Consider the following 25,439-nt stretch of genomic DNA (forward strand, 5'->3'; position numbering starts at 1 on the left):
TCTACAGCGTGGATTTGACAGTTCTGTATATTACTCAATGCTCATCATGGTAAGTGTAGTCACCATCTCTTACCACATACCATGTTATTACAATATTATTGAGTATATTCCTAATGCTGTACTTTTCATCTCGGTGGCTTATTTATTTTACAACTGGAAGTTTGTACCTCTTAATCCCCTTCACCTATTTTATCTATCTCTCAGTCCTCTCCCCACTAGAAACCACTGGTTTGTTCTCTATATTAAGAGTCTGTTGGGTTTTTTGTTTGTTCATTTGTTTTGTTTTTTTCACATATATAGAAATCATATATGAAATCATATGGTATTTGTCTTTCTCTGTCTGTCTTATTTCACTCAGCATAATACCATCTGGGTCCATCCATGTTGCTGCAAAGGGCAAGATTGCGTTCTTCTTTATGGTGTAATGGAGTAATATTCCAATATATCACATCTTCTTTACCCATTCATTTATCAGTGGAAACATGGGTTTCTTTTCTACCTTGACTATTGTAAATAATGGTACCATAAACACATGTGTGTATATATCTTTTTGAATAAATGTTTTTATTTTCCTTGGAGAAATACCCAGTGGTAGAATTACTGGATCCACATGATATTTCTATATTTAATTTTTTTTCTATATTTAATTTTTTCAGGAAACTCCATGCTGTTTTCCACAGTGGCTGTACCAATTTACTTTCCTACCAGCATTGCACAAAATTTCCCTTTTCTCCACATCATTGCCAACACTTGTTATTTTTTGTCTTTTTGATACTAGCCATTCTGGTATGGGGTGATATCTCATTGTGATTTTGATTTGCATTTTCCTGATGATTAGTGGTGTTGAGCATCTGTCTTTTCATGTGCCTGTTGGCCTTTTGTATATCTTCTTTGAAGAAGTGAAAATAGACATTCAGTTCATATGTCCATTTTTTAATCCAATGCTTTATTTTTTTGGTGTTGAGTTTTATGAGATCTTTATATATTTTGGATACTAACCCAAATGCTATTTCATTTGCAAATATCTTCTTCCGTTCAATTGGTTGCCTTTTTGTTACGTCAATTGTTTCCTTTGTTTTGCAAAAGCTTTTTATGTTGGTATAGTCCTAATAGTTTAATTTTTGTTTTTGTTTCCCTTATCTAAGGAGAAATACTCACAAATCTGTTGCTAAAACTGATGTCCAAAAATTGCTGCCTCTGTTTGTTTGTTTGTTTTAGGAGTTTTATAGCTTTAGGTCTCACATGTTGGCCTCCGATCCACTTTGAATTTACTTTTCTGTATTTTAGTAAGAAAGTGGTCCAATTTCATTTTTTGCATGTATCTGTTCAGTTCTCCCAACATCGTTTATTGAAAAGACTGTTTTTTCCCCCATTGGATAAACTTGTCTCTTTTATCATAGATTAATAAGCCATATGAGCATGGATTTTTTTCTGGGCTCTCTATTCTGTTTCATTGATCTGTATGCCAGTACTGTACTGATTTAATTAGTATAGCTTTGTAGTATATCTTAAAGTCTGGGGTTATTATACTTGAAACTTTGTTCTTCCCTTTCAAGACTACTTTCATTATTCAAGATCTTTTGTGTTCCATACAAATTTTAAGATGATTTATTCTAGTTCTATGAAAAACACTATTGGTATTTTGATAGGAATTGCATTGACTCTGTAGATTGCTTTGGGTGGTATGGACATTTTAACAATATTAATTCTTCCCGTCCACAAACATGGTATATCTTTCCATTTGTGTCATCTTCAATTTCTTCATCAATGTCTTACAGTTTTCAGAGTATAGGTCTTTCACCTCCTAGGTTAAATTTATTCCTAAATATTTTATTCTTTTTGGCACAATTGCAAATGGGATTGTTTTAATTTTTTCTTTCTGGTATATCATTATTAGTGTATAGAAATACAGCAGATTTCTATGTATTACTTTTGTATCCCGATACTTTACTGAATTCATGTATTCTAATAGTTCTGTGTGTGTGTGTGTGTGTGTGTGTGTGTGTGTGTAGTTCTTAGGATTTCTGTATATTGTACCACGTCATCTGCAGATAGTGACAGCTGTACTTCTTCCTTACTGTTTTGGATGCTTTTTATTTCTTTTTCTTCTTTGAATGCTATGGCTAGGATTTCCCAATTCTATATTGAATAAAATTGGTGATAGTGGATACCCTTGTCTTGTTCCTGATTTTAGAAGACAAGCTTTCACTTTTATCACCTTTGAGTACGATGTTAAATGTGGATTTTTCTAGCCTTCACTATGTTGATGTATGTATGTTCCCTCTAAACATACTTTATTGAACATTTTTATCATGAACTAATGTTGTATTTTGTCCTTTACTTTTCTGCATCTATTGAGATGATTCTATGTTTTTTACCTTTCTTCTTACTAATATGATATATCACACTGACTGATTTGCAAATATCAAATCCTTTACATTTTTCAAATAAATCTCTTTGATCATTGACCGTGATTTAACCTATTTTTGATTTTTGGTTTGCTAATATTTTGTTGAGGATTTTTGTATATATGTTCAATAGGGATAGTGGCTTATAGTGTTTTTTTTGTTTGTTTTTATGTTTTCTTTTGTTTGTAGTGTTTTTGTTTGGGTTTGGTATTAGGGTAATGCTGGCATCATAGAATGAATTTGGAAAAAAAAATGAATGTGGAGGTTTTCCTTTCTCTTTTTTTATGTGTGGGGGAATAGTTGAAGAATAATAGGCATTAATTCCTCTTTAAATGTATGGTAGAATTTGCTTGTGAAGCCATCTGATCCTGGACATTGTTGGAAGTTTTTTGATTGCTGATTCAATATTGTTATTAGTAGTCAGTCTGTTCAAATTTTCTTTTTCTTTCTAATTCAGTTATGAAAGATTGTATGGGAACTTATCCATTTTTCTAAGTTATCCAGTTTGTTGGCAGGTAATTTTTTCATAGTATTCTCTTACAATTCTTTGTATTTCTGTTATTTCTCCTCCATTTCTGATTTTATTTATTTGCATTCTCTCTCCTTTTTCCCTAACCTGTCTGGATAAAGGTTTATCATTTTTTATCTTTTCAAACAATCAGCTCTTTTTTTTATTGATCTGTTCTATTATTTTTCTTTCTTTTTTTTTAAAGATTTTATTTATTTATTTGACAAAGAGAGACATGGCAAGAGAGGGAACACAAGCAGGGGGAGTGGGAGAGGGAGAAGCAGGCTTCCTGTCAAGCAGGGAGCCCAATGTGGGCTCGATCCCAGGACCCTGGGATCATGACTTGAGCCGAAGGCAGATGCCTACTGGCTGCGCCACCCAGGCGCCCCTATTCTATTATTTTTCTAAGTTTCTATGTCATTTATTTTGCTCTAATATTATTTCCTTCTTTCTACTCACTTTGGGCTTTGTTTGTCTTTTTCTAATTTGTTCAGGTGTAAGTTAAATTGTTTATTTGAGATTTTTCTTGTTTCTTGAGGTAGGTTTGTATCACTATAAACTTCCTCTTAGAACTGCTTTTGCCATGTCTCAAAGATTTTGGACTGTTGTATTTTCATTTTCATTTGTCTTCATTTATTTCTGATTTCCCCTTTGGTTTCTTCATTGACCTACTGGTTATTTAGTAGCATGTTGTTTAGCCTCCAGGGTTTTTTCTTTTTTTTTTTTTTTTCCATTTTTTTCTTGTAATTAATTTCTAGTTTCATACCATTGTGGCCAAAAGAGATGCTTGATATAATTTTGGTGTTCTTAACTTCCCATTTTTAAGACATAAATATAATTATTTTAAAAATTTTTTGTTTTGCTTTAGCAGTTTTAATATAAAACAGATTATATAACTTTGATTTGTAGAGAATTGTATTCCTCTATTACTTGTCTTTCTCACAGAGAAAGTCTATGGGTTCTCTGAGAACATAATTTCTTTGGTATACAAGGGAGAACTGAGCATTGGGTAGCAGACAGAGCATTTTTGTGGAAAATTTTGTTATAATTTATGTTCACTTACTGGACAAGAAAAATAAACATGTCCTTTGGGGAGCAGTGAAAAATCTTTTAATCATGTAGTATATTAAAGTGTTCTGGGTATTCATTGACATTATTTCTTTAGTTCCTATTCAAAGACTTATAATTACAGGATAGAACAATATATTTATAAAAATTATAACTTTCATTTAATGTTTTTTCACTTAGAACATGTCTTGTTCTTTTGTAATTTAGTTTTTGAAGGAATTTTATGTGACTTTATATATACAACATGGACCATTTGCTAACAATGGCATGGTGCATACCTATCTTGTTAAAGTATGTACAAGGGTGTATGAAGACAAAAGTTACATGACCTGTGTATATTTCAATTGATTTGGAGTGGGGGAGGAAACTAAAGACAACACTTGGTTACTTAACTCTCATTTTGAACGAAGAAATAGGTATGTTGAACCAATCGTGCTAATTGTATCTCTGACCTAGCTTACCTAGCATGATTTGCCTTACCTGGTCTACCATCTTGGCTTCTTTTTAAAATTTTTTTAATTGGGTATAAATCTATAAGAAAATCTCAGAGACTCTTTTAGATAGGACAATTATAAACATTTTCTGAAAATAAAGAAAGGTGAAAGAGATTTTTCTTTTCAGTTGTTAAGAAACCTTTCCCTTTCTTCACCTTCAGTATTTCAGCCATTACCTCTAGGTAATAGAATGATAAGGCTTTGAAGACACTGGATCTATAAAAAGAAAGGGCTAGAAGGACATGGAGTCATCAGAAAACAAAACAACAACAACAAAAAACAAAAACAAAAACAAAAAACCACAAAACAAAGCAGAAATCAAATCTCCATCCTACAGGGTTTGAGAAGGAGATGACTCCCATCTGCATATAGCAGTGGCATTTGTGCTCAGGTGCATTTTTGGCTCTCAACTTCCCCATATTGCCAGACAGGTAGGACTTCAGGGGATTTAGAGTAGTACATGCTTTTGGAACTTCTCCCTACCTAGCACGTGCTCAATGGATTTAGGTATTTCTACAATAACAATGGCACCACTTACAGAGCACTTACTATGTTCCAGGTGGTTTACATTTATCATGTCATTTGATCTTGACAACAACCCTATGAAGTTGTTTCTACTTTCACCATACTTTTTCAGATAAATAAACTGAAGTACAGAAAGGTTAAGTAGTTTGCTCACTATCATTTGAAGAGTAAATGATCCACCCAGAACTCAAACCTAGAAATTCTAATGCTCAAATCTGGGGTTATGACCACTAAACTATACCAGAAGTCTTATGGAAGATGTTATCTGAGTGAGGTAATTTTAGAAGCAAAAATATTATTTGAAAGAAATTCAAAACACCAAGAATAAGGATTAAACAGATTTTCTTGGATTATTATAGTGAATATTTCAGCTAATTACATGTGTTTAATGTTTCATTTTGTGGTTCATGATTTTTGCTTGTATTGAATTTGTGTTCAACTTCAAGTTGCTAAGTTATCTGAAGTTTTCTAGTCACATATGTGTCTCTACTCCTGATTTTTCATATATACATTTTGCTGCTTACTTTTTGCTCTTATACATATGTTTTCAGGGATTTGCAGATTCTGTGTGTATTTTTTTGACACCGCATAGTTATAGTTAGGATCTTTACTACTTTAGCTGCAAATACTCTGAGATCTGCTCCACTGCATCTATTACACTACTTTTCTTCTTTATTCTTTTCTATTCTTTGATGTTAATTTCTCTGTGCATAATATCACACCATATCTGGTAAGTCTTATATGAGTCTCTCTTGGACTGAGTTGTCTGCTTATTTGCTCTCATGATTTCTCTGGTTCTGCCACTTACCTTCGGTACAAATGAGCTACATAAGGCAATCAGCTACAAGAATTAGAAAATCTGGGCGCCTGGGTGGCTCAGTGGGTTAAAGCCTCTGCCTTCGGCTCAGGTCATGGTCCCAGGGTCCTGGGATCGAGCCCCACATCGGGCTCTCTGCTCAGCAGAGAGCCTGCTTCCTCCTCTCTCTCTGCCTGCCTCTCTGCCTGCTTGTGATCTCTGTCTGTCAAATAAATAAATAAAATGTTTAAAAAAAAAGAATTAGAAAATCTAACTAATAAAAGCTTGACAAGCAGTGAAGGTGTTCTTTCACATATCAGAACTCTGGGGATAACGACCATTTAGTATTACTCTCACAGTCCATTGATGTCAGGGTAAATGTTTCTGAAGTTCTCTACACCTTTCCTCATGGGTGCAATTTAATAGTAGCAGCTCCAACCATCCCATCTGCATTTCAGGCAAGAAGAATTAGGAAGGGTATCACTAACTATACCTATCTTCCTTTAGCACTGAAGCAAAAGCTTTAACTTAAACCCTAGCAGACTTTTGTTTGAATTCTCATTGGCTTTAACTATATCATATGGCATTCCTAACTGCAAGAGAGGCTGAAAAGCAAGTAACTAGCTGGACACTGATTCCTGAAATAGCACTGGGGTTTTATTAACTCAAAGGAGAATGCAGAATGAGCAAACAGTGTCTGTAGGTAGCAAACTGTTTCACAGTATTTTGTTCTTACTTTCTGCCATGGTAATAGAATATTAGCTGGGTACTTGGCCACCCAACTAAAGACTTCATTCCCAGACTCTTGCAGCTAGATGTGGCCATATGACTAAGTTCAGGCTGGTGGTATTTGGGTAGATATGATGTGTTCCTTTTTCAGTTCTTGTCCATAAAACAAATGGTTGTGCTCTTGTCTGGCCTTTTGTCCTCTTTCTGTTGGCAGGGAAATAGCAGGAGCTGGGACAAGTTGCTTTAGTCCCAGTGTTGAAAATGACAGAACTGACTACTGTATCTCATTGGTCTACTCACCTTTGGGTTTTTTATAAAAAACAGATTGTTTCTAGTTTTGGTAGGTTAATGTATTTTTAATCTTTGTTACAATAGTTAAGCTTGTAACCCATCCATCACAGCAACTAATATCTGCCACCTCACCCACACTAGATCTTAGTCCACAGCATACCCTAAGAAGCTCTACCCTGGCCCGCAGCTACCAGGTCACAGTCTCTCTGTTCATGCTGCTCACCATAGTTGCTATTCACAGTGATTATTCTGGGCCCCATATATGATCACATCCTTGTCTTATTTGCATATGGGTTTCTCAGAGTCTGTGCAGTCGAGCCAATAAAAGCGAAATGTACTTTTTTGGTTTGGGGAAGGGAAAAATTATCACTAGTTTTCATTGTTTTCCCCAGCCCCAATCCAAGCCCAGGAAGCAAAGATTCGATCCTTCTAAGAGTTTTCCTGTTTCCCACTTTCAAACCTAACCCCTTTCTGAGAAGGAGGAAGAGAACAAAAAGTGCTTCAAAAGCTATGAACTTAAGTCAAAGGACTAACATCCTGGTGGAAAAACCTTTGGCACTTGTAACCTTCACATTCTGTCCTGCTGACCATCTAAAACAACTTTTGTCTTTCTTAGTTTTAAATGTTATTGAGCTTTACCTTTTGGTTTGTTATTTGCTTTTTTCTTTTTCTTTTGAACTACACCAGACAACATTGTAGGACAAAATAATATGATTTGATATATGTGAATTATATGAATTTTTCAAATGTGATTTGCATTTATTTTTTCCATATATACATGCCACAAAATTAGTTTATGGGTAGAGCTGATCTTTTAAAACTGAAGAGTCAATAAACTGTCTCCGGCCTTTTTATTATCTTGCATTTTCCTGCCCTTTCAAACTTTCTTTCTCACGTTTCTCTCCAGAAGATTTCCAGTTTCATTAAGCTTTCCTGGTCTCTCTTGCTATTAAAAGTACCTTTCTCAAAACTGTCAAGGTTTGGGGAACCTGGGTGACTCAGTTGGTTAAGCATCTGCCTTTGGCTTGGGTCATGATCCCAGGGTCCTGAGATAGAACCCCACCGAGGACTCCCTGGTAAGCAGGGAGCCTGCTTCTCTACTCTTTCTCTCTTGCTATCAAATAAACAAATAACATCTTAAAAAAAAAAAAACCAAACTGTTAAGGTCATCAAAAACAAGGCAAATCTGGAGAAACTGTCATAGCAAGAGAGACTCAAGAGACATGACGACAACATGTAAAATGCTATCCTGGATCGGATACAGATAAAGAACATGAGGGGAAAACTAGTGATGTCCAAATAATGGGTGTTTGGTTAATAGTAATGAATCAGTTCTACTTTCTTAGTTGTGAAAAATGTATCACAGTAATGTCTAATATTAATAATGGGGGAAAATGGTTGTGGGTTATAAGAGAACTCTGTAGTATCTTTGTAACATTTTTGTAAATCTAAAATTATTATAAAATATAGTATTTAAAAAATAAGGAAACACTAAACAACTAAAAAAAAGAAAATGGGGGGAAAAACATCTAGCAAACTCCTTCACAGTAAGCATTTGGGTACAAAATGTGAAGCCACTCCTGGAGTAGCTCCATAAATTAGCATTTCCTGGAGTATGTTCCTCAGAATATAATTCACTAGATGTTTCATGACCAAGTTCATTGGTGAAATGTTTGGTTAACATATTCTTCCCCTAGAGATTCCTAATTCATATGCATAATTCGTAGTACATAATACACATAAACACAGAAAATGCCTGACACCAAGAGACCTCTTTATCTAATACAGGGTTTTCCACATTTATTTGCCTAAGTGAACTTTTTCTCCTTAAATAACATATCACTGCTTTTGGAAGTAATATGCTGCAAATACACCCTGGGAAAGCTGGCTCCAGGAAAGCAGTCTTTACTTTGGAAGCATGAATGGTGGATGTTCAGAGATGACATTAAGCCTCTGGGGGCAGTATCCTCACGGTTTTGCTCATGTTATTCCACACTACTCCACCAAGCCACAAATGTGACTCCTCAGGGAATGATCAAGCTACGAGAAAATCGCTAAGGTTTTATTATAGATACAAAGGATGCAAATTATACTTAGAGACACAAAATGTCAGTCTCCTGACTCTGCTAATTGACTCCAACTTTAATGGTGCTAGGCTCATTATTCCCCTTTTAGCAGTGTCCAACATCAGCATTTGGGAGCCTTTGAAACCATGTGTATCTTGAATAGGTTGCAGTTTGATCATTTAAAGCAGAAAGATCAATTGTCCAGGCTCTAGCTATATGGGGCTGGCAAGCCAGACTGCAGGATGGCCGATCCTCTTACTTCAGCTGCCTTCCAATTGATACTGATTGCTGCATCCACATCAGTTGGTCAGTGATCCACATCAATTAAAGCTGCTCAAAGGCATAGAGAGGAGGTGCTTTATTCAACCTCACTTCAGAAATATAGGAACAGCTAAAGGGAGAAAGGCTTTTCTGTGACTTTCAGTGGAATATGAAGTATGCTGATCTATCGTCAATCGATAGGCTATGAGGAGGATTCTAATGAGCCACTTTCTGGCTTACCAGGAGTGGGTCTGTGCTGCTTGCTCCCCATGCCCCACCTTTTTCTCTTGAGTCACATTATAGTCAGTTTTGTGGATGTTTGGAGGGGTCAGCCAGTGGCTGACCTAGCCACCTAGCCACCTAGCCATACCTCATTTGGCATAAATAAGTTAATTAAGCAATATTTGATTTAAATAAATATTGATTGAGTACACTTACTCTATGGCAGGTACTATGCTATGATATATCAGTGAACAAGATATGCTCTCTACCCTTAAGGAACTCCCAGGCTGGCAGGAAAGGCAGACAAGAAAACAGACAAATATAACACAAAATGATAGGAGCTTTGATAAGAGGAGGTTTCAGGTGCTTTGGCCATACTGCAGAGTGCTCTCAGGGAAGACTTCCAAAGAGAGGTGGTATCTGATCTAACAAACAGTGTGATCTTACTGATCATCAAAACACGGAGAGATATTATATATAATAAGGACATCGACTGAATCATGGACTTCCTAAATGGAACAAAAGCTAGATACAATAGAGAAATTTTGCTTTTTATTTTGTTTAGGTACCAATAGTCTTTAACCTATTTGACAATTATTTATACATAAGATAGAGCTAGAATTTCATATATATGTGTGACAGGTATATTGAACAAGCACAGCTTCTGATATTACTCTTCTGCTTTATGTCCCTGCTGCTCACATTATTCAGTGTGAGTAGCCTGTCGCTGCCCCTGAAAAGAAACCTAGGCAGGTTCCTGATTTCACAAATCGCTCTAAGGTAATACGAAGACCTAGAGACCCTTTAAGTCACAAACACAGCCTCAGTTCAGAAAATCATGTTTAGACTCATGAAATAAAAAATCTCTTTATGCAAGTGATGGCCCCCACACTGGTACTAGCTAGCCTGGGAAGGGGGCAGGAGCTCACTTCATTGCCAGCTCTAGCTGGTACTTCTTTGCTGCCTATGTGGACAGAGGTGGTATGCTGAGAAGTACAGAGAAGGAAAGTTTGTACGTGGCTAGGTGGCTTCTTATCTTCTGGGCCATGGAAATGATTAAAGCTGATTCTCTGGAAAGAGTGATGGTGGGCTCTTAGAGTCACCCTGTTGAGCTCCGCTCTTCCAGTTTCCTGACCTTAGTGGATACAGCTCTGTTCCAGTCTGGCGGCTCCTTATTCAGTCCCTGGAAATCTTGCTAGTCTTTTCTTGCTAAAGCCAACTCACTTCATGTCAGTGAATTCCTTGAGTGAGATATAGATCATCCTATATCTGCACCTCAGGAAACACTCACACCCCGCACACTTTGTCCTAGTGAACCCTGAGAGAGCAGTTCCAAGTATTCCCATGAAAACTTTCTCACAGGGCAAGAGGTGAAAAGACAGCCACCTCCCTACCATCTACAAACACATTCCTGGGGTAGGAGCATGGGAGATTAGCCTTGTTTTCATAAAAGACCAGATAGTAAATATTTTAGGTTTTGTGAGCCATGTGGTCTCTGTTGTGACTACTCAACTCTTCAATTGTAGCTCAAACGCAGCTGTAGATAATAATTAAATAAGTGATCATAGCTGTGTTCCAGAAAAATACTATTTACAAAACCAACAGATAACCCAGTTTAGAAAGTGGGCAAAGAATTTGAATAGATATATCTTCAAACAGAACATACAAATAGCTAATAAGGCCATCAACATCATCAATCACTAGGGAAATGAAAAGCAAAACGACAATGAGATATCACTTCACACTCACTAGAATGGCTGCAATAAAGACGGACAATAACAAGTATTGACAACAATGTGCAGAAATTGGAACCTTTGGATCCTGCTCGCAGGAATGTAAAATTCTTTGGCCCCTTTGAAAAAAAGTCTAACAGTTCCCCAAATATTAAACATAGAGTTACCATATGAACCAGCAATTCTCCTCCAAGGTATCTACTCAAGAGAAATGAAAACATATGTCCACAAAACTGGTACAGCCTCTATGGAAAACAGCATGGAGTTTCCTTTGAAAAATTTAAAAATAGAACAATCTTATGATCCCATAATCCCATCCTTAGATATATATCCAGGGGAAATGACAAGAGGTTCTCAGAAGTATCTACACTCCCATGTTCATTGCAATATTATTAAGGATAACCAAGGTATGGAAACAGCAAGTGAAGTATCCATCAACAGATGAATAGATAAAGAAGATGTATATTTACACAATGGGATGTTATTCAGCCATAAGAAAGAAGGATCTTACCATTTGCAACAACATAAATGGAACTTGAGGGCATTATACTAGGTGAAATAAGCCTAACAGAGAAAAACAAATACTGTATGATAGGACTTATATGGGGAGTCTAACAAAGCTGCACTCATAGAAACAAACAGAGGAATGGTGGTTATCGGGATGGTTATCGGAGAAAATGGGGAGATGTTGGTCAAAGGGTGCAAACTTCCAGTTATAAGATGAATAAGTTCTGGGAATCTAATGTACAGTGTGTGATTATAGTTAATAATACTCCATTATACACTTGAAAATTGCTAAGAGAGTAAATCTTAAATGCCCTCAGTATACACAAAAGGCAATTTTGTGATGTGATGGAGGTATTAATGGTGGTGATCATTTTGCAATACATAAATGTATAAAATCAATACACTGTACACTTAAAACTTACACAATGTTATATGTTAATTATATCTCAATAAAACTTAGAGAAAACATATCCCTGGAAAACTTGTATACTTGTTCATAGAAGCATTATCTATATTTAAAAAAGTGGAAACAACCTAAATGTCCATCAAGTAGTAAGCAGATATCCATTTGGACAAATGGATAAAATGTGGTATATCAATGCAGAGGAATATTATTCAGCCATAACAAGGAATGAAATATTAATATATGCTTCAACATGGGTGAATCTTGAAAACATTAGGCTAAGTGTAAGAAGCCAGTCACAAGGACCACCTAACGTATTGTCCCATTTATATAAAATGTCCAGAATAAGCAAATCCACTAAGACACAGAGTAGAACAATGATTCCCTTGGGTTCTGGGCAGATGAGGAGGCAATGGAGAGGAACAGTTAATGGGTACAAGCTTTCTTTTCAGTATAATGAAAATGCTATAAAACTGGATTTTAGTCATGGTTACCCAACTCTGTAAATATATTAAAAACCATTGAATTATACAATTTAAACAGGTGAATTTTATGGCATGGAAACTATATTGCAAAGTTAACAATGACAAGCAACAAGCTGGATCTTGTCTGAGGGCCATATTTTGTCTATCTATGGTCTACACGGTGTTTCGCCCTGCCCAGATCTCCTCAAAAATCCTTTTTTTTTTTTCTTAAATAAATCTTTTCTGTTTTAGCCCCTGCTCCCTTCCAGTGTGTGAGCAGTGAATGTACTTTCCAGGCTTAGTTCTTTGAAGGCCTGTCCTTGAGCTATGGATGGCATATGTCTTGGGCAAGCAGGGCAGTTTAGAGTTTTTATCCCAGGGGAGTGGTTAACCAGTGACTGTCAAGTTAGGGATTACCCTGTGGAGGGCAGCTTCAGGTGACCTCCCAGAGGAACATAGGTGTATAGAGGAGTCATTTACCTGAAAAAACAGTGAGCAAAACAAATTCTTGTTGCATTTCATTCCTAAGTGGTCTTTTCCAAGATACTGGTCACATAGTATGAACTCAGACTTAAGACTGATATATCCAGGGATGTGCCAGACAGCTCTATGTGTATATCTAAAATTGTCCCATACGAGGCTTATTAACCCCAATCCACCAATCCCATCCTCCACTCTAGAGCCCCTGTCAGAGTTTTCCTTCTGTGATTACTTCAGCGGTAGGTAGTGGGATGACCATCTCCCATCATGTTCAAGTCAGAAATTTCTAGGAGGTTTTTACTGCTCCTCACCACCCCTAACCGCTCTTCATCCCCACCACCATGTTCAAGCAATATTGAACCTTGCCAACAATATCTTCTAAATATTTCATTAGTCTTCTATTTCAATAAATTTTAGTTGCTACTGCCATATTCTGGGCCTTAAACCTATGTGAAAGCCTCCTGATCTTCCAGAGTAGTTCTTGCCCCCTCTACTCTATCCTCTTCAGGAAACAGGGAAATCTACACAAATGCAGATTTGTGTGTGTCATTGCAGTGCTCATAACCATTTGAAGAAGAGCTAATAGCTATAGGATTAATGTCCGAATTTACTGTAACAAACGCTTGCTCTTGCTTTTGCTCCTATTTTCCTGTTGGCCTCAATTCACCACCTCTTATACTCCAACAACACAAAATGAAGCAAAGTACACCACATATATCATTGCTTCATAGCTTTGTGCCTTCTCTGCCCCAAACACTTTTTTTTCTCCTCTTTTCAATCGGTAACACCTACAATCAGTTCTGCCATTATATGACATATGTGTTCCTAAAAAACACTTCTGTGCAAAACTGCACAATAAAAATCCCCCAAAATGGGGTTAGAAGCACAGCACTCAAGAACTTCCCAAGTGACACATATAAAGATAAGAGAGGACCCTAATAAAAACAGTAGCATAGCTTTATATGCGTTAGGGTTAAGAAGAACACAAATACTATGATAAACACAGCACTCCACTTGGAAAAGACCTGAAACTTGCTTGCAGAAATGGGCAGAAGAGCTTCAGCCTATGAGTTTTCATGAAGCACCAGAAGGGGGAGGTATGTGAAATTAGGTGGACAGCTGTAGTGCCACATGTGGATGGGTATGACTTTTAACACCCACAGTAAACTGAGGAAGCTGTTCGATGTTTACAGTGTGTGCTTGTGTTCATTTTATTATTTTTATGTAGCTTATTTCAGCAGAGTACATGTTTCTGTGTTTGCTCAGTGGTTTGTATACATAAACAAAGACAAAATTTGTGTCATGCACAAATTATCCTTTAGTCACAATGGAGTAAATTCACATCCTCAAAATAAGCTTTATAGCACTACTGACTATACTTATCTTTCAAAAGGTAAAAGAGTGGCAGGAAATATGAGCCTGGAGCATCTTGGAGTTCCAGAGGATAAGAAAGTGCTCAAAACAAGGAATAAAGAAACAAAACCAAAGTATGTTGATGAGGTTATGCCAAAGGGATATAAGAGCCAATTGAAAGAGTTCCCAATGGCCAAAGCTAAAATAATTTGAACAACAAAATAAGGTAATATTGAATCAAAACTCAGCGTGTAAGATAAATACTGAGTTCATGGTGATATAAATAAATGATTGAATGAATAAATAAATTGGGAGAGGAGAGATTAATTTCCTATGTAGAATTCCAATTATTGATGTAGATATTCCACCCTTGAAGAGAGGGAGTATAACTGGCAGTTGGGAATCAAATTTACAGTAGAGGAAAATGACAAACAGTACTGCAGCTGGGTGATCAAAGTCAACATTACCAGTCATAAGTTATATTGATAATAAGTACCCTTCATGTAGTATGATGAAAATGACACCTTACCTCTGTGGTCCTTCTCTCAAAAACTCATTACCTCAAAAAAAAAAAAAAAAACAACAACAACTCATTACCTCAGTCTAATCATATGAAAAGCATTAGATGAATACCCACAGAGGAACATGCTATAAGTGACCAGTAAACCTGGTAATTTTCTAAGATAGAAGCAAAGGTCTGAAAAACCCAGAAGCAAGAGGAGCCTCGAAGGGGCATGACAACCACATGTAATGTAGTATCCTCACTGGGATCCTCAAATAGAAAAAGGACATTGGGTAAAAAACTAGGAAAATATGAATATATTATGGACTTTAATTAATAATATTATATTAATATTAGCTCATTAATTGTAACAAATATACTAATGTAGAATGTTAATAATAAGGGAAACTGGGTGCAGAATGTGAGAACTCTGGACACATCTTTGCATTTTTTTTCTCTAAATCTAAAACTGTTCTACAGAATAAAGTTTATTTTTAAAAATATGGAAGAGGAAGCAGCAAGGCTCTCACAAAACTCCTTTTCATATCCTATTCAAGCTAAGTCAGTCTGCCTCTGGATTTGCAGAGCACCTTTGTCTTACTCTTATTCTCCTATACATTCCCTCATGGTTAATCTTGTTTCCTCCCTCACTATACCTTCATCTTAAAGAAAGGAATCAGGCTTTATGTATTTTTGGATGTCCAGTATTTAGCACTAGTAGTGTTAAGAAAGGTTGCCCAGATACATATATTGTATTGAAACAAACTATAAATATTGATATGTCTATTTTCTATAACTCACATTTTCCCTTGTAAGATATTAGTATGCCAAATAATCAGATATACGTTATATACAACTGACTTCTCTTTACGACATTTCAAAGTCCTTCCTTTTGTTGGGAATTAAGAGAGAAGAGAAAGTAAGCAAGTGAGCCATATTTCCCCATCCGAAAATCCTGTCTTTTTTGTCTCCCCCACTGAGCAATAGGTTTCTGATTTTGACACTTTCATCTGCATTTGCTTCTGTCTTCTATAATAGCACATCAATCTCAGAAATCAAAGTGGTTCTAAATAATCCATATGCCCAACATCTAAGTACTTCTTTGAACTGATGTGTTCCATTTCTAAGGTCTCTTAGGTGACCCCTGGGCAGGGATCCCTAGGATGGTGCTGTTTGCAAATGATCACTTTAGCTTCTAGTTGGCCGTAAGATTTGACTTCTGGTTCATCTATGTTGCTTATCCTTAATCCAAACTTCCCTCAGGACCTAATGAGTTGACCAGACTGCCTGACTGATGGGGGTCAGTGCTGGTTCAAACACTGGCACTCACTATCCCTTCAAAAGCAGTTAATTTCAGGAAGAAAATATTGGCAACAGGACACTTTTGTATTATAAAACAGCTGCCCTAAACAGGAAACCATATTATAACAGATAGCTGGAAAGATACTGTGGTTCCTTTCTCATTTAATGAAGAGGCAGAAACTTTATGGTGAATACACTATTTGGAGAAAAAAAGCCACAGTTTTACAGTGAGTTTATGTCTTTGGTTTATTTCATGTTCAGCAGAAATACTAAGTCATAATGATGTTTTCCCATAAGTATGCATAAATAAATAATTTCCAAATGACCTCAAAGGCTGACATGCCCGAGGAGATTCACACATTGGATGGGAAATTGGTCTCAGTGGTCTTTAAAATAAGTTTCTTCCAACAAGAGAAGACCTGATCCCAAGATTCTGTATAGTCTATAGTTAGGATATCATATAGGATATCTGAATCAAAATTTTAGGCAAAGTCAGAAAAAGGCAATGCTTTGAAACTAAAACTGGTGAAAATAGAGCAACAGAAGAATATCAGCAAATCTGACCTTCACTGGGAGATAGTTTATATATATACTCTTAATGGAACCAGAAACCAACATGTATCTAAATCATTGCCCTGAAACTTACAAAGGAACTGCACACAGGAGACTAGAACGTATGTCCTGGTCAATAGGTAGGTGTGTTCTTAGATAGACCATACCTTGGATGAAATATAACAGCTTTAATTTAATACATTATTGGTATTGGACAAGGTGCTATAGGGCAATAAGATATAAAGTGCTAGGGTGCCTGGGTAGCTCACAGGGTTAAGCCTCTGCCTTCGGCTCAGGTCTTGATCTCAGGATCCTGGCATTGAGCTCCGCGTCGGGCTCTCTGCTTAGCAGTGAGCCTGCTTCTCCCTCTCTCTCTGCCTGCCTCTCTGCCTACTTGTGATCTCTCTCTCTCTCTCTCTCTGTCAAATAAATAAAAATCTTTAAAAAAAAAGATATAAAATGCTTCAATGCCATCCTTGCCCTATTTCCATGACATAGAATCAAGCCTCCAGTTAATTATTCTGTTAACAGGATTACTTAATACAGAAATTAAGGACACTGGGGAACTCTGGGCACAATAGCTCTGGTCCCTGGAAAGATGTTCCAGAGTGCAGCAATCTGGCATTTTGGCTTACCAATCAGTCACTTACGAATTTGGCTAACACGAGTCTGATCCTGAACATATGGTCATTCTTGATGGAGCAAATTAAAACAAGTTTTTATATCTGAAAAGCGGAGGTGAGACATTGGACCCATGGTGACCCCATGAAATGTAGGTATGTCTGAAGCTCATCTTGATTGGCAAAGTAACCTCATCTTTAATATCACTGTGGCACAGTATTGGCTTCATCTTCAGTACTATTCACTAGCCCAAACACCCTCTCTTTCAGAGTGTCTGTATTTGACTTTCAAACATATTAACATTCTGGGAAGTACAATTTTCATCATGGTTTAAATATACAGTGAAATTATTTTTCCATAATGACTATTATTTCCTTATTAATCAAAAGAGGATGAGAAAACAGTATGGGAAATTGTAGGACCAGGGGAGAGTAGATTGAGATAAAAATTCATCCCAGATAATCTATAACCCTGTTAACACAAAGAAGGACAGTGGGTTCTTGCAACTTTTCAAAACAAAACAAAAAAAATTGGAAAAAATAACTTTAAAAAAGGACAGCATGTACCTCTATCTATCATCCATTTTGCATGAGCATACCTGACTTAAGCACATTTCTTTTGGACTTCACAGACTTAAAATTATAGTTCAGGGAATATACTAGATCAATAACGAAAGCCAAAGATTCAGGAGGCAGATATTATTTGGATAAAGGGGTATATGCTTCCTGTCTTTCAGATCAGAGCCCTCAACTCTGAGTTTCTAACCTTATGACAGCATTCAGCATACTACAGAGGAAAAGAATAAATCCTAACCGTGTGTGACATCACTCCTAGATGCTCTCTTTATCTTTCTGTGCCTACATTATTTATCAAGGAAGAGGCTCTCTGAGAATTCGATGCAAGTTTTTTGTGATGATCTGGACACTGGTTCAGGAAAGAAAAACAATTTCCTTGTTGATTCAATCAGGGATAGATGAGTTGCTTTGAAATATGTTTGTCTCTGACTACTAGACATTTTCTTCAGAGATCCTCACCGTCAAAAAGAATTATAACCTCTGAAATGTTTTTCCCTAATGAAAAAGTATTTTCATTTTGATAATGTTACCTGGGATTAGAAAGACTCCTTAATTGACTTACTTTCCGAAGTTTTGAAATGGTTTTGAGATTCTTCTTAGAATTTTATTCATCAAAATAAAAGCTGGGTTGACCTTTCCTGTTGGGTTCACGCAGTTAAGCCTGTCACCGAGGGCTTACCTTTGTTGTAGTTTTGGGAAGACCCCCCTTGGGCTGCTGCCCTGAAAACAGCCTACAAATTTACACTGCAGATTTCAGTCAGTTATCATATTAGCTCCCAATCCCTGAGTATGCTACAGATACTCTGTAAGTATTTCATATCAGTTATGTACCTCAACCATCACTACAACCCAATGAACAATTATCCCCCTTTTACAGGAAAGGAAATTGAGTCTCTGATAAAATCATTGGTTTTCCAAAGCCTCATAAGTAACTAATGATAGGGCCAGATTTGAACTGAGGTTGTTAAAATCCAAAACGTGTACTTTTGGCCAATGTGTTTACTTACTTCTAGTATACAAGGTGATAGAAGTATTTAAAGACCTAGAAAACTCGTTTTGTCTCCCTAAGAATATTCATTTCTCCTCTGACTCTGCCTACTTTCTCCCTGAAACTGACCAAATCAAGAGGATGTATTTTGTAAAACTTGGACCTTCCCTAAAAACAAAGCATATTCAGCAAAGACAAACCTAACAAACAAGGGCTAATATTTATGTGACTTACCATATTTTATCAAACAAAGATGTCTAGATTGTAAGATGCACAGTTATTTTATATACTTTGGGAAAGAGAAAAGGCTACCAATTCAATTGACCCTGTGTTTTCTTTTTCTTTTTTTTTTTTAAGATTTTATTTATTTATCAGAGAGAGAGACGGGGAGAGAGCAAGCACAGGCACACAGAATGGCAGGCAGAGGCAGAGGGAGAAGCAGGCTCCCTGCTGAGCAAGGAGCCCGATGTGGGACTCGATGCCAGGACGCTGGGATCATGACCTGAGCCGAAAGCAGCTGCTTAACCAACTGAGCCACCCAGGCGTCCCGACCCTGTGTTTTCTTATTTAGAATTTTTATTTTAAATTTTTTGGAAAAAACTTACTTAACCTCCACAAAGCATTGCTTTTTACAGCTTCTTATCCATATGTATACATGAAAAGAAAAATATTCTGAAAAGTGGATATATTTCTAAAACTTCCTTACACTTATAGTCTCACCTTTCTGAAATCTTTTTTACTTAGCTATGACTGTGCTTTTCCATACAATATCATCTTTTATGCCATCAAGTGCATTGAAGATTTGGCATTTTTGAAAGAAATCCATAAATAAACTAAAGGCCATTTTTTCCCAGGCTCCTAGGCTGGCTCTGCAATTATGTAGAGCTGGCCACGCTATGGGAATGATGCTAAATGTATCTATCCTCTTTCCCAGCACACAAGCATTTGATTTTTAAAGATTAAAAGGGTGCTTCGTTATTGTCCCCTTGACTTTCTTCCAAGTCCTGATACCTGTTCTCTAGGTTTGAGTATTAAGGCTTTAATGTTCTTTCAAGCATGCAAGCAAGTACTCTAATACTTGAGTACATGTCAGAATCACCCGGAGGCTTGTTAAAACAGATTGCTGAATCAGATTTGCTGCTTCAGTTAAATCTGGCATGGGGCCTATGAATGTGCATTTCTAACCAATTCCTAGGTAATGTCCATGCTGCTGGGTGGGGAGGCAAACACACTTTTAGGACCATTGGTATAAAAAATCTCAACCAAACCACTGCCATGCTGACACGATCATAAGACTTCACTTTAAGAAGCAGTCTGATTTCAGAAATATTAAAATTTGAAAAAAAAATACACATCTTTGAATTGATGAAATATGGTAAATCCCATTTTCCATTAACTTCAGCTGTAATATTATGTTTGTTCTAATTGATTATCAATTGACTTATATTTAAGCTATTCATATACTTATTCATAATATTCTCTGCTTATTCTGAAGATTAATTGAAAGGGTTCCTCTGATTTTAGCTAAGGTTTTTTTCTCCTAATGTTTTAAGCATGAAATGACCTGTAAAATATATGTATATTTTATATTGCATATAAACATATATAAGCATATATATTTATATACCTGTAACATAGTTGCAGCTCATTCTGTATGCCAGACCCTGCAGGCTGAAAAAAGCTGTCTCTGATAGAGAACTCACTGATTCATGATGGAACCCTCTTCATTTCCTATTACTAGAAAATGCTCCTTTGGGGCATCTGGCTGGCTCAGTTAAGTGACTGCCTTCAGCTCAGGTCATGATCCCAGGGTCCTGGGATCAAGCCCCAAGTCAGGCTCCCTGCTTGGTGGGGAATCTGCTTCTCCCTCTCCCTCTCCCCCTTCCCTGCTCATTCTCTCTCATTCTTACTTTCTCTCAAATAAATAAATAAAACATAAAAAAAAAATGAGTTGGTTAAGAAAGTACTCCTTTATATATATGAACTAAAGGGCCAAATAATCAACCAATATTATGAGATGATTTAACAAAGAATCCCATGAGATACATGACTATACCTGGAGATCACATACTTGTCTCATTTTGAGAAAACACATGAGAAATATTTCCTTTTTTAAAAGATTTTATTTATTTTATCAAACAAAGATCACAAGTAGGCAGAGAGGCAGACAGAAAGAGAGAGAGAAGGAAGCAGTTTCCCTCTAAGTAGAGAGCCCGATGTGGGGCTTGATCCTAGGACCCTGAGATTATGACCTAAGCCAAAGGCAGAGGCTTTAACCCACTGAGCCACCCAGGCGCCCCAAGAAATATTTTTACCCAGTCCTGGTATTGAGAACATTTGTGTTTGTCCTCAGTATCTATTTTGTTAAGTTTTGTTTTTATAGGTTAGTTTGTAACTGCTCCTGTTTCCCTTTTTCGTCTTGTTCCCTGGTAGCTTAAAGTCAAGTTTTGTTTTTGTTTTTGTTTTCACCAGCTTTTAGCAAATAGCAGACTGTGCTCTCCTTTGTTCCTGGACCCTTATGACCACTCAGATCTCCACTCTATACCTTCAGACCAGGCTGCTCCCCTCCGCATAGATGTCAGTTCCCTCAGTGAGGCTAAGGCTTTCCCACTGGAACTCACTCGGTCAGTTGGGTCCTAGAAGAAAGACTAAAGTAACTTAATCTGCCTAAGCCTGAGACTTTCTTAGGCTGCAGTCTCTGCAAGCTGCCAGTGACTCCTGAGATGGCTGGGTGTCCATCCACCATCCGGAGAGATGTGGTGGGTGCATACCGTTGGCATCCTTGAGCTGGTTATACCCACCGTATCTACATTCTCAGTGCCAGGTGGCCACCCTGCCCCAGGTCCTTCCTTTGGCCACCCATCTTCTCCTGTCCCTTCCATATTTCTTCCACATTCAGTCTTCCTCCCTCCCAATCTTTCCACTCTGATATCAGAAAACTTGTCCTCAGATCAACAAGCTCCTTTTCCTTCTTCATCAGTCATTTCCTTCACCTCCTTTCCCATCAGAATCCTGACTTCTTGAAGGAGAGGCAGCTGTTTGTCTCATGCCAGGTGCCTCAGAATCAGGAGGTAAGGCCAGCATCCTCCTGGTAAATACCCTGTTCATTGACATGTGTTTCATTTGGTTTAACCCCTGTCTCTCCCCATTACTGTCACCTTGCAATATTCCACTTATTCATTTACTGAAAACAGGAGACCTAACTTACAGACTTTTCCCCTCATCCCTTTCCTGCTGTTGTTGTGGGTGACTTCAATTTGATATTGATGTTGTAATCTGACTGGACAAGATGAAATGAGATAGAGTGGATTTACCCTTCTCCGTGAAAAAATTAACAACAGTGGTTTTTAAGACATTAGATATTAGGCGATAAAAAACAGGGATCCCTGAAGAATGGGAAGCAAATGAGTCAAAGTGTATGATTTCCCAGCTAGCTTCCTGGAGAGCACTCTCAGACTGTGGTGCAGGGACAGAGGACCCAGGTGGACCACAGCAGTCTCTCTGAGTTGAGAAGATGGAGCTGGGAACCCAGTAGTCAAGGTGGCTAGAGGTTCCTAAGACAGGATAACAGAAAGGAGAGAGTTCTACAGAGAGAGAGTTCTACAGTTCTGAAGAGTGTCCCTCAAATCTTCAGCTGGTACTAATTAGTGTGTCCCCAAACCTGAGGCTTGGGAAAGTACCAAGGGAAAGGTTTAGAGGAAATACTCTTCAGATTGCATGTGGGTGGCAGTGGTTCCTGATCCCATTCCCGCAAGCCAGAGAAGAAAATGTCAGAACTCACGGGGCATTCATGAGAGTACTCAGATGAAAAAAAATAGTCTTAGACTAAACTGTATTCTCGTCCTAACAAAGTTTAAATGCACCATCTAAAGGGATCAAACTGTTTATAAGAAACTGCACTGTATCCGAGAACAAATTTCAACTATTTTTTGAGCAATACAAAAAAACCTAGCACTTAAAAATGTAAAATTCATAATGTTTGCATTCCAATCCAACATTACCATGTATGCAAAGAAAAAGGAAAATATAACCCATAATGAGGAGTGAAATCAATCAAATTGAACCATCCCAGAAATAACTCAGATGATAAAATTATATTCAAGGACATAAAAATAGTTATTATAGCTATATTTCATATGGCCAAGTAGTTGGAGGAAGAGTTGGACATGTTAAGTAGAGACATTAAATACATATTTTTAAAAATGTATAGAATGTTGAAAGATAAAACTCCCAATGTCTGATACAAAAAAATGTACTGCAGGGAATTAACAAGCAGATTAGGCATAACAGAAGGGTAAATTTATGCCCTTTAAAATACAGAAACTATGCAAAATAAAATACATGTTGAAAAGTTCAACATAACTTTTTGAGTGGGACACAATTCAACACATGGTGACAGGACATAAGGACAATATACAATAATCAAATGTATTTCTATATATTGGTAATGAAAATGAGAAATTAAAGCAATAAATGATACATTTATGATATCATGAAAAGTATTGAATACTTCGAGATAATTCATCCATGTAAGGCCTGAACTATAAAAATTTCAGAATTTTGCAGACAGAGGGGTGCCTGGGTGGCTCAGTCAGTTAAGCCTCTGCTTTCAGCTCAGGTCATGATCCCAGGATCCTGGGATTGAGGCCCGTGTTGTGCTCCCTGCTCAGGGGGGAGCCTGCTTCTCCCTCTCCCCTTGCCCCCTGGCTCATGCGTGCTCTCTCTCTCTCACTCTCTCTCTCAAAAAAATAAATAAAATCTTTTTAAAAATTGTGCAGACTAAAATTAAGGAAAACATAGATAAATGGCAAGATATACTCTCCTGGGTCACTCTCAACAGCCGTCCAGTTGGCTTGCTTATCTTCAACTTTTCCCTTTTTTCTCATCCCATCTGGCTTCTGGAAAACTACACTCCCTGAACATCACTGACCTTGAGACTTCATGATTACCATTTATGCGAATGGGAACTTGAAGATCGTACTGACTGGGAACATCAAGTGTACAAGGAATGACAAGTAATAGTAATAAAATAATTGAGACACTTCCTTTTATAGAACATTAGACTTTAGGATGCATTGTCACATACATTTTCAATCCTCAAAGAGGTTCTTAGCCATATATCATAGATGAATGAACAGGGAGGCTCAGAATACTTGAATCACATTTAATATTCACATAGTAGTAACAGATCAGGGCTTTCCATTCTTTTATTTTCCCAACCCAGTACTCTTGCCTACCCTCCATGCAATACCATAACAAGAGATTGTGTTTTACTTTTAAAGTGCCAATGACTCAGTTCTTAAATGGAGGAAATCATAGAAGCAATCAGAACTGGTCCTGCACAAAACTACACATTTGTCCAGTAAAATGAACTGAGGAGACAAGCCTTTCTTTAATGAACTGGCCATTCAGATAAAGGTGATGGAAGTGTTAATGCAGCACACCAGGAAGGCAGTTTCACACATAGCAAAACCAGAACATCAGTAATGCCTATCACAGTATTAAGAAAAAAACCATAGTGGCCATCTTTGCTTCTTGGCATTTTTTCTCATTTTCTTTATTAAGGAAAAAAAAAAATCAACAGGGTCTATTTCATTTGTCCATTTGTTTGAGAGAGAAGTTGCTTTATTTTCAAAGTTACGATCAATAATCTTGAAAATAGAAACAATACTTGTAACTGACCAACACGTTTGTTATAGAGGTAAAGAAATCCAATGAATGCATTCAAAGTTTAGTTCCAAAGCAGGGAGAGGAATTTGTCCCCTTATTTGAGAACCCTGGGCTGTCCCACTACCCAAGATGCATTATGAAGCTAGAATGAGGACTGTCTGTACTTAATTGAGGAAGAAATAGTAACCTACAGTTTGATCCACTGTAGGTGACATTTGCCCTGTTCGCTAGGGAACAGCTCTTTAAAGGGTTTTGAGAAAGAGCCGCCAACAGCCTTAATTTAATAGCTGTGCTGAACTACTGGGGAGCATCCAGATGCGGGACCATCTGTGGGAAATAAAATCCAGCCAAAGGAGGACGCTAATGGTTACCCTGTGGGCCTAGGATTCTTGGCTTAAAGAACTCAGTGTATCTGTCCTTTGTTGGTTTAAGGGGGTTACCAGCCTAATTACTCGCAGGCGGGTCAGAGATGTTTTCCCAGTTGAGGCACCTTATACTGTATTGTCTCCTCCAAACTGTGATTATTTGTCATATTATAGAAAATCATGAGGGGCAGGAGTGTTTGTGGGTGTAAACTTACAAGACCTCATGTAGCACTACAGTTTGATAATGAGATGAACTGGGCTTTATTTCCATACTGTGACTTTCTCTTTCATTGTTCTTTCTCACTACAGCTATCACCTTCCCCATGGATACCGTGGAGAAGGTGATGGTGGGAAGGTGATACAAGTCTCTAGATATGTCTTTATGCAGACTTGCATTACTTTGTCAGAGCAAAGTGTGTTTTCTTCTGCAGCCACATAGAGGAACTAAAACTCCCACTCCAGATAGGAAGCGAATTTTCAGAGATTCTTCCATGTTTGTCAACTTGGGTTGAATTTACCCATACTTGCCTAACAGACTTGAAACCATAAGAAGATT

Source organism: Mustela putorius, unplaced genomic scaffold (assembly GCF_011764305.1).
Source record: "Mustela putorius furo isolate JIRA1106 unplaced genomic scaffold, ASM1176430v1.1 tig00003898_pilon_pilon_pilon, whole genome shotgun sequence".
In the NCBI taxonomy this organism is placed as follows: Eukaryota; Metazoa; Chordata; class Mammalia; order Carnivora; family Mustelidae; genus Mustela; species Mustela putorius.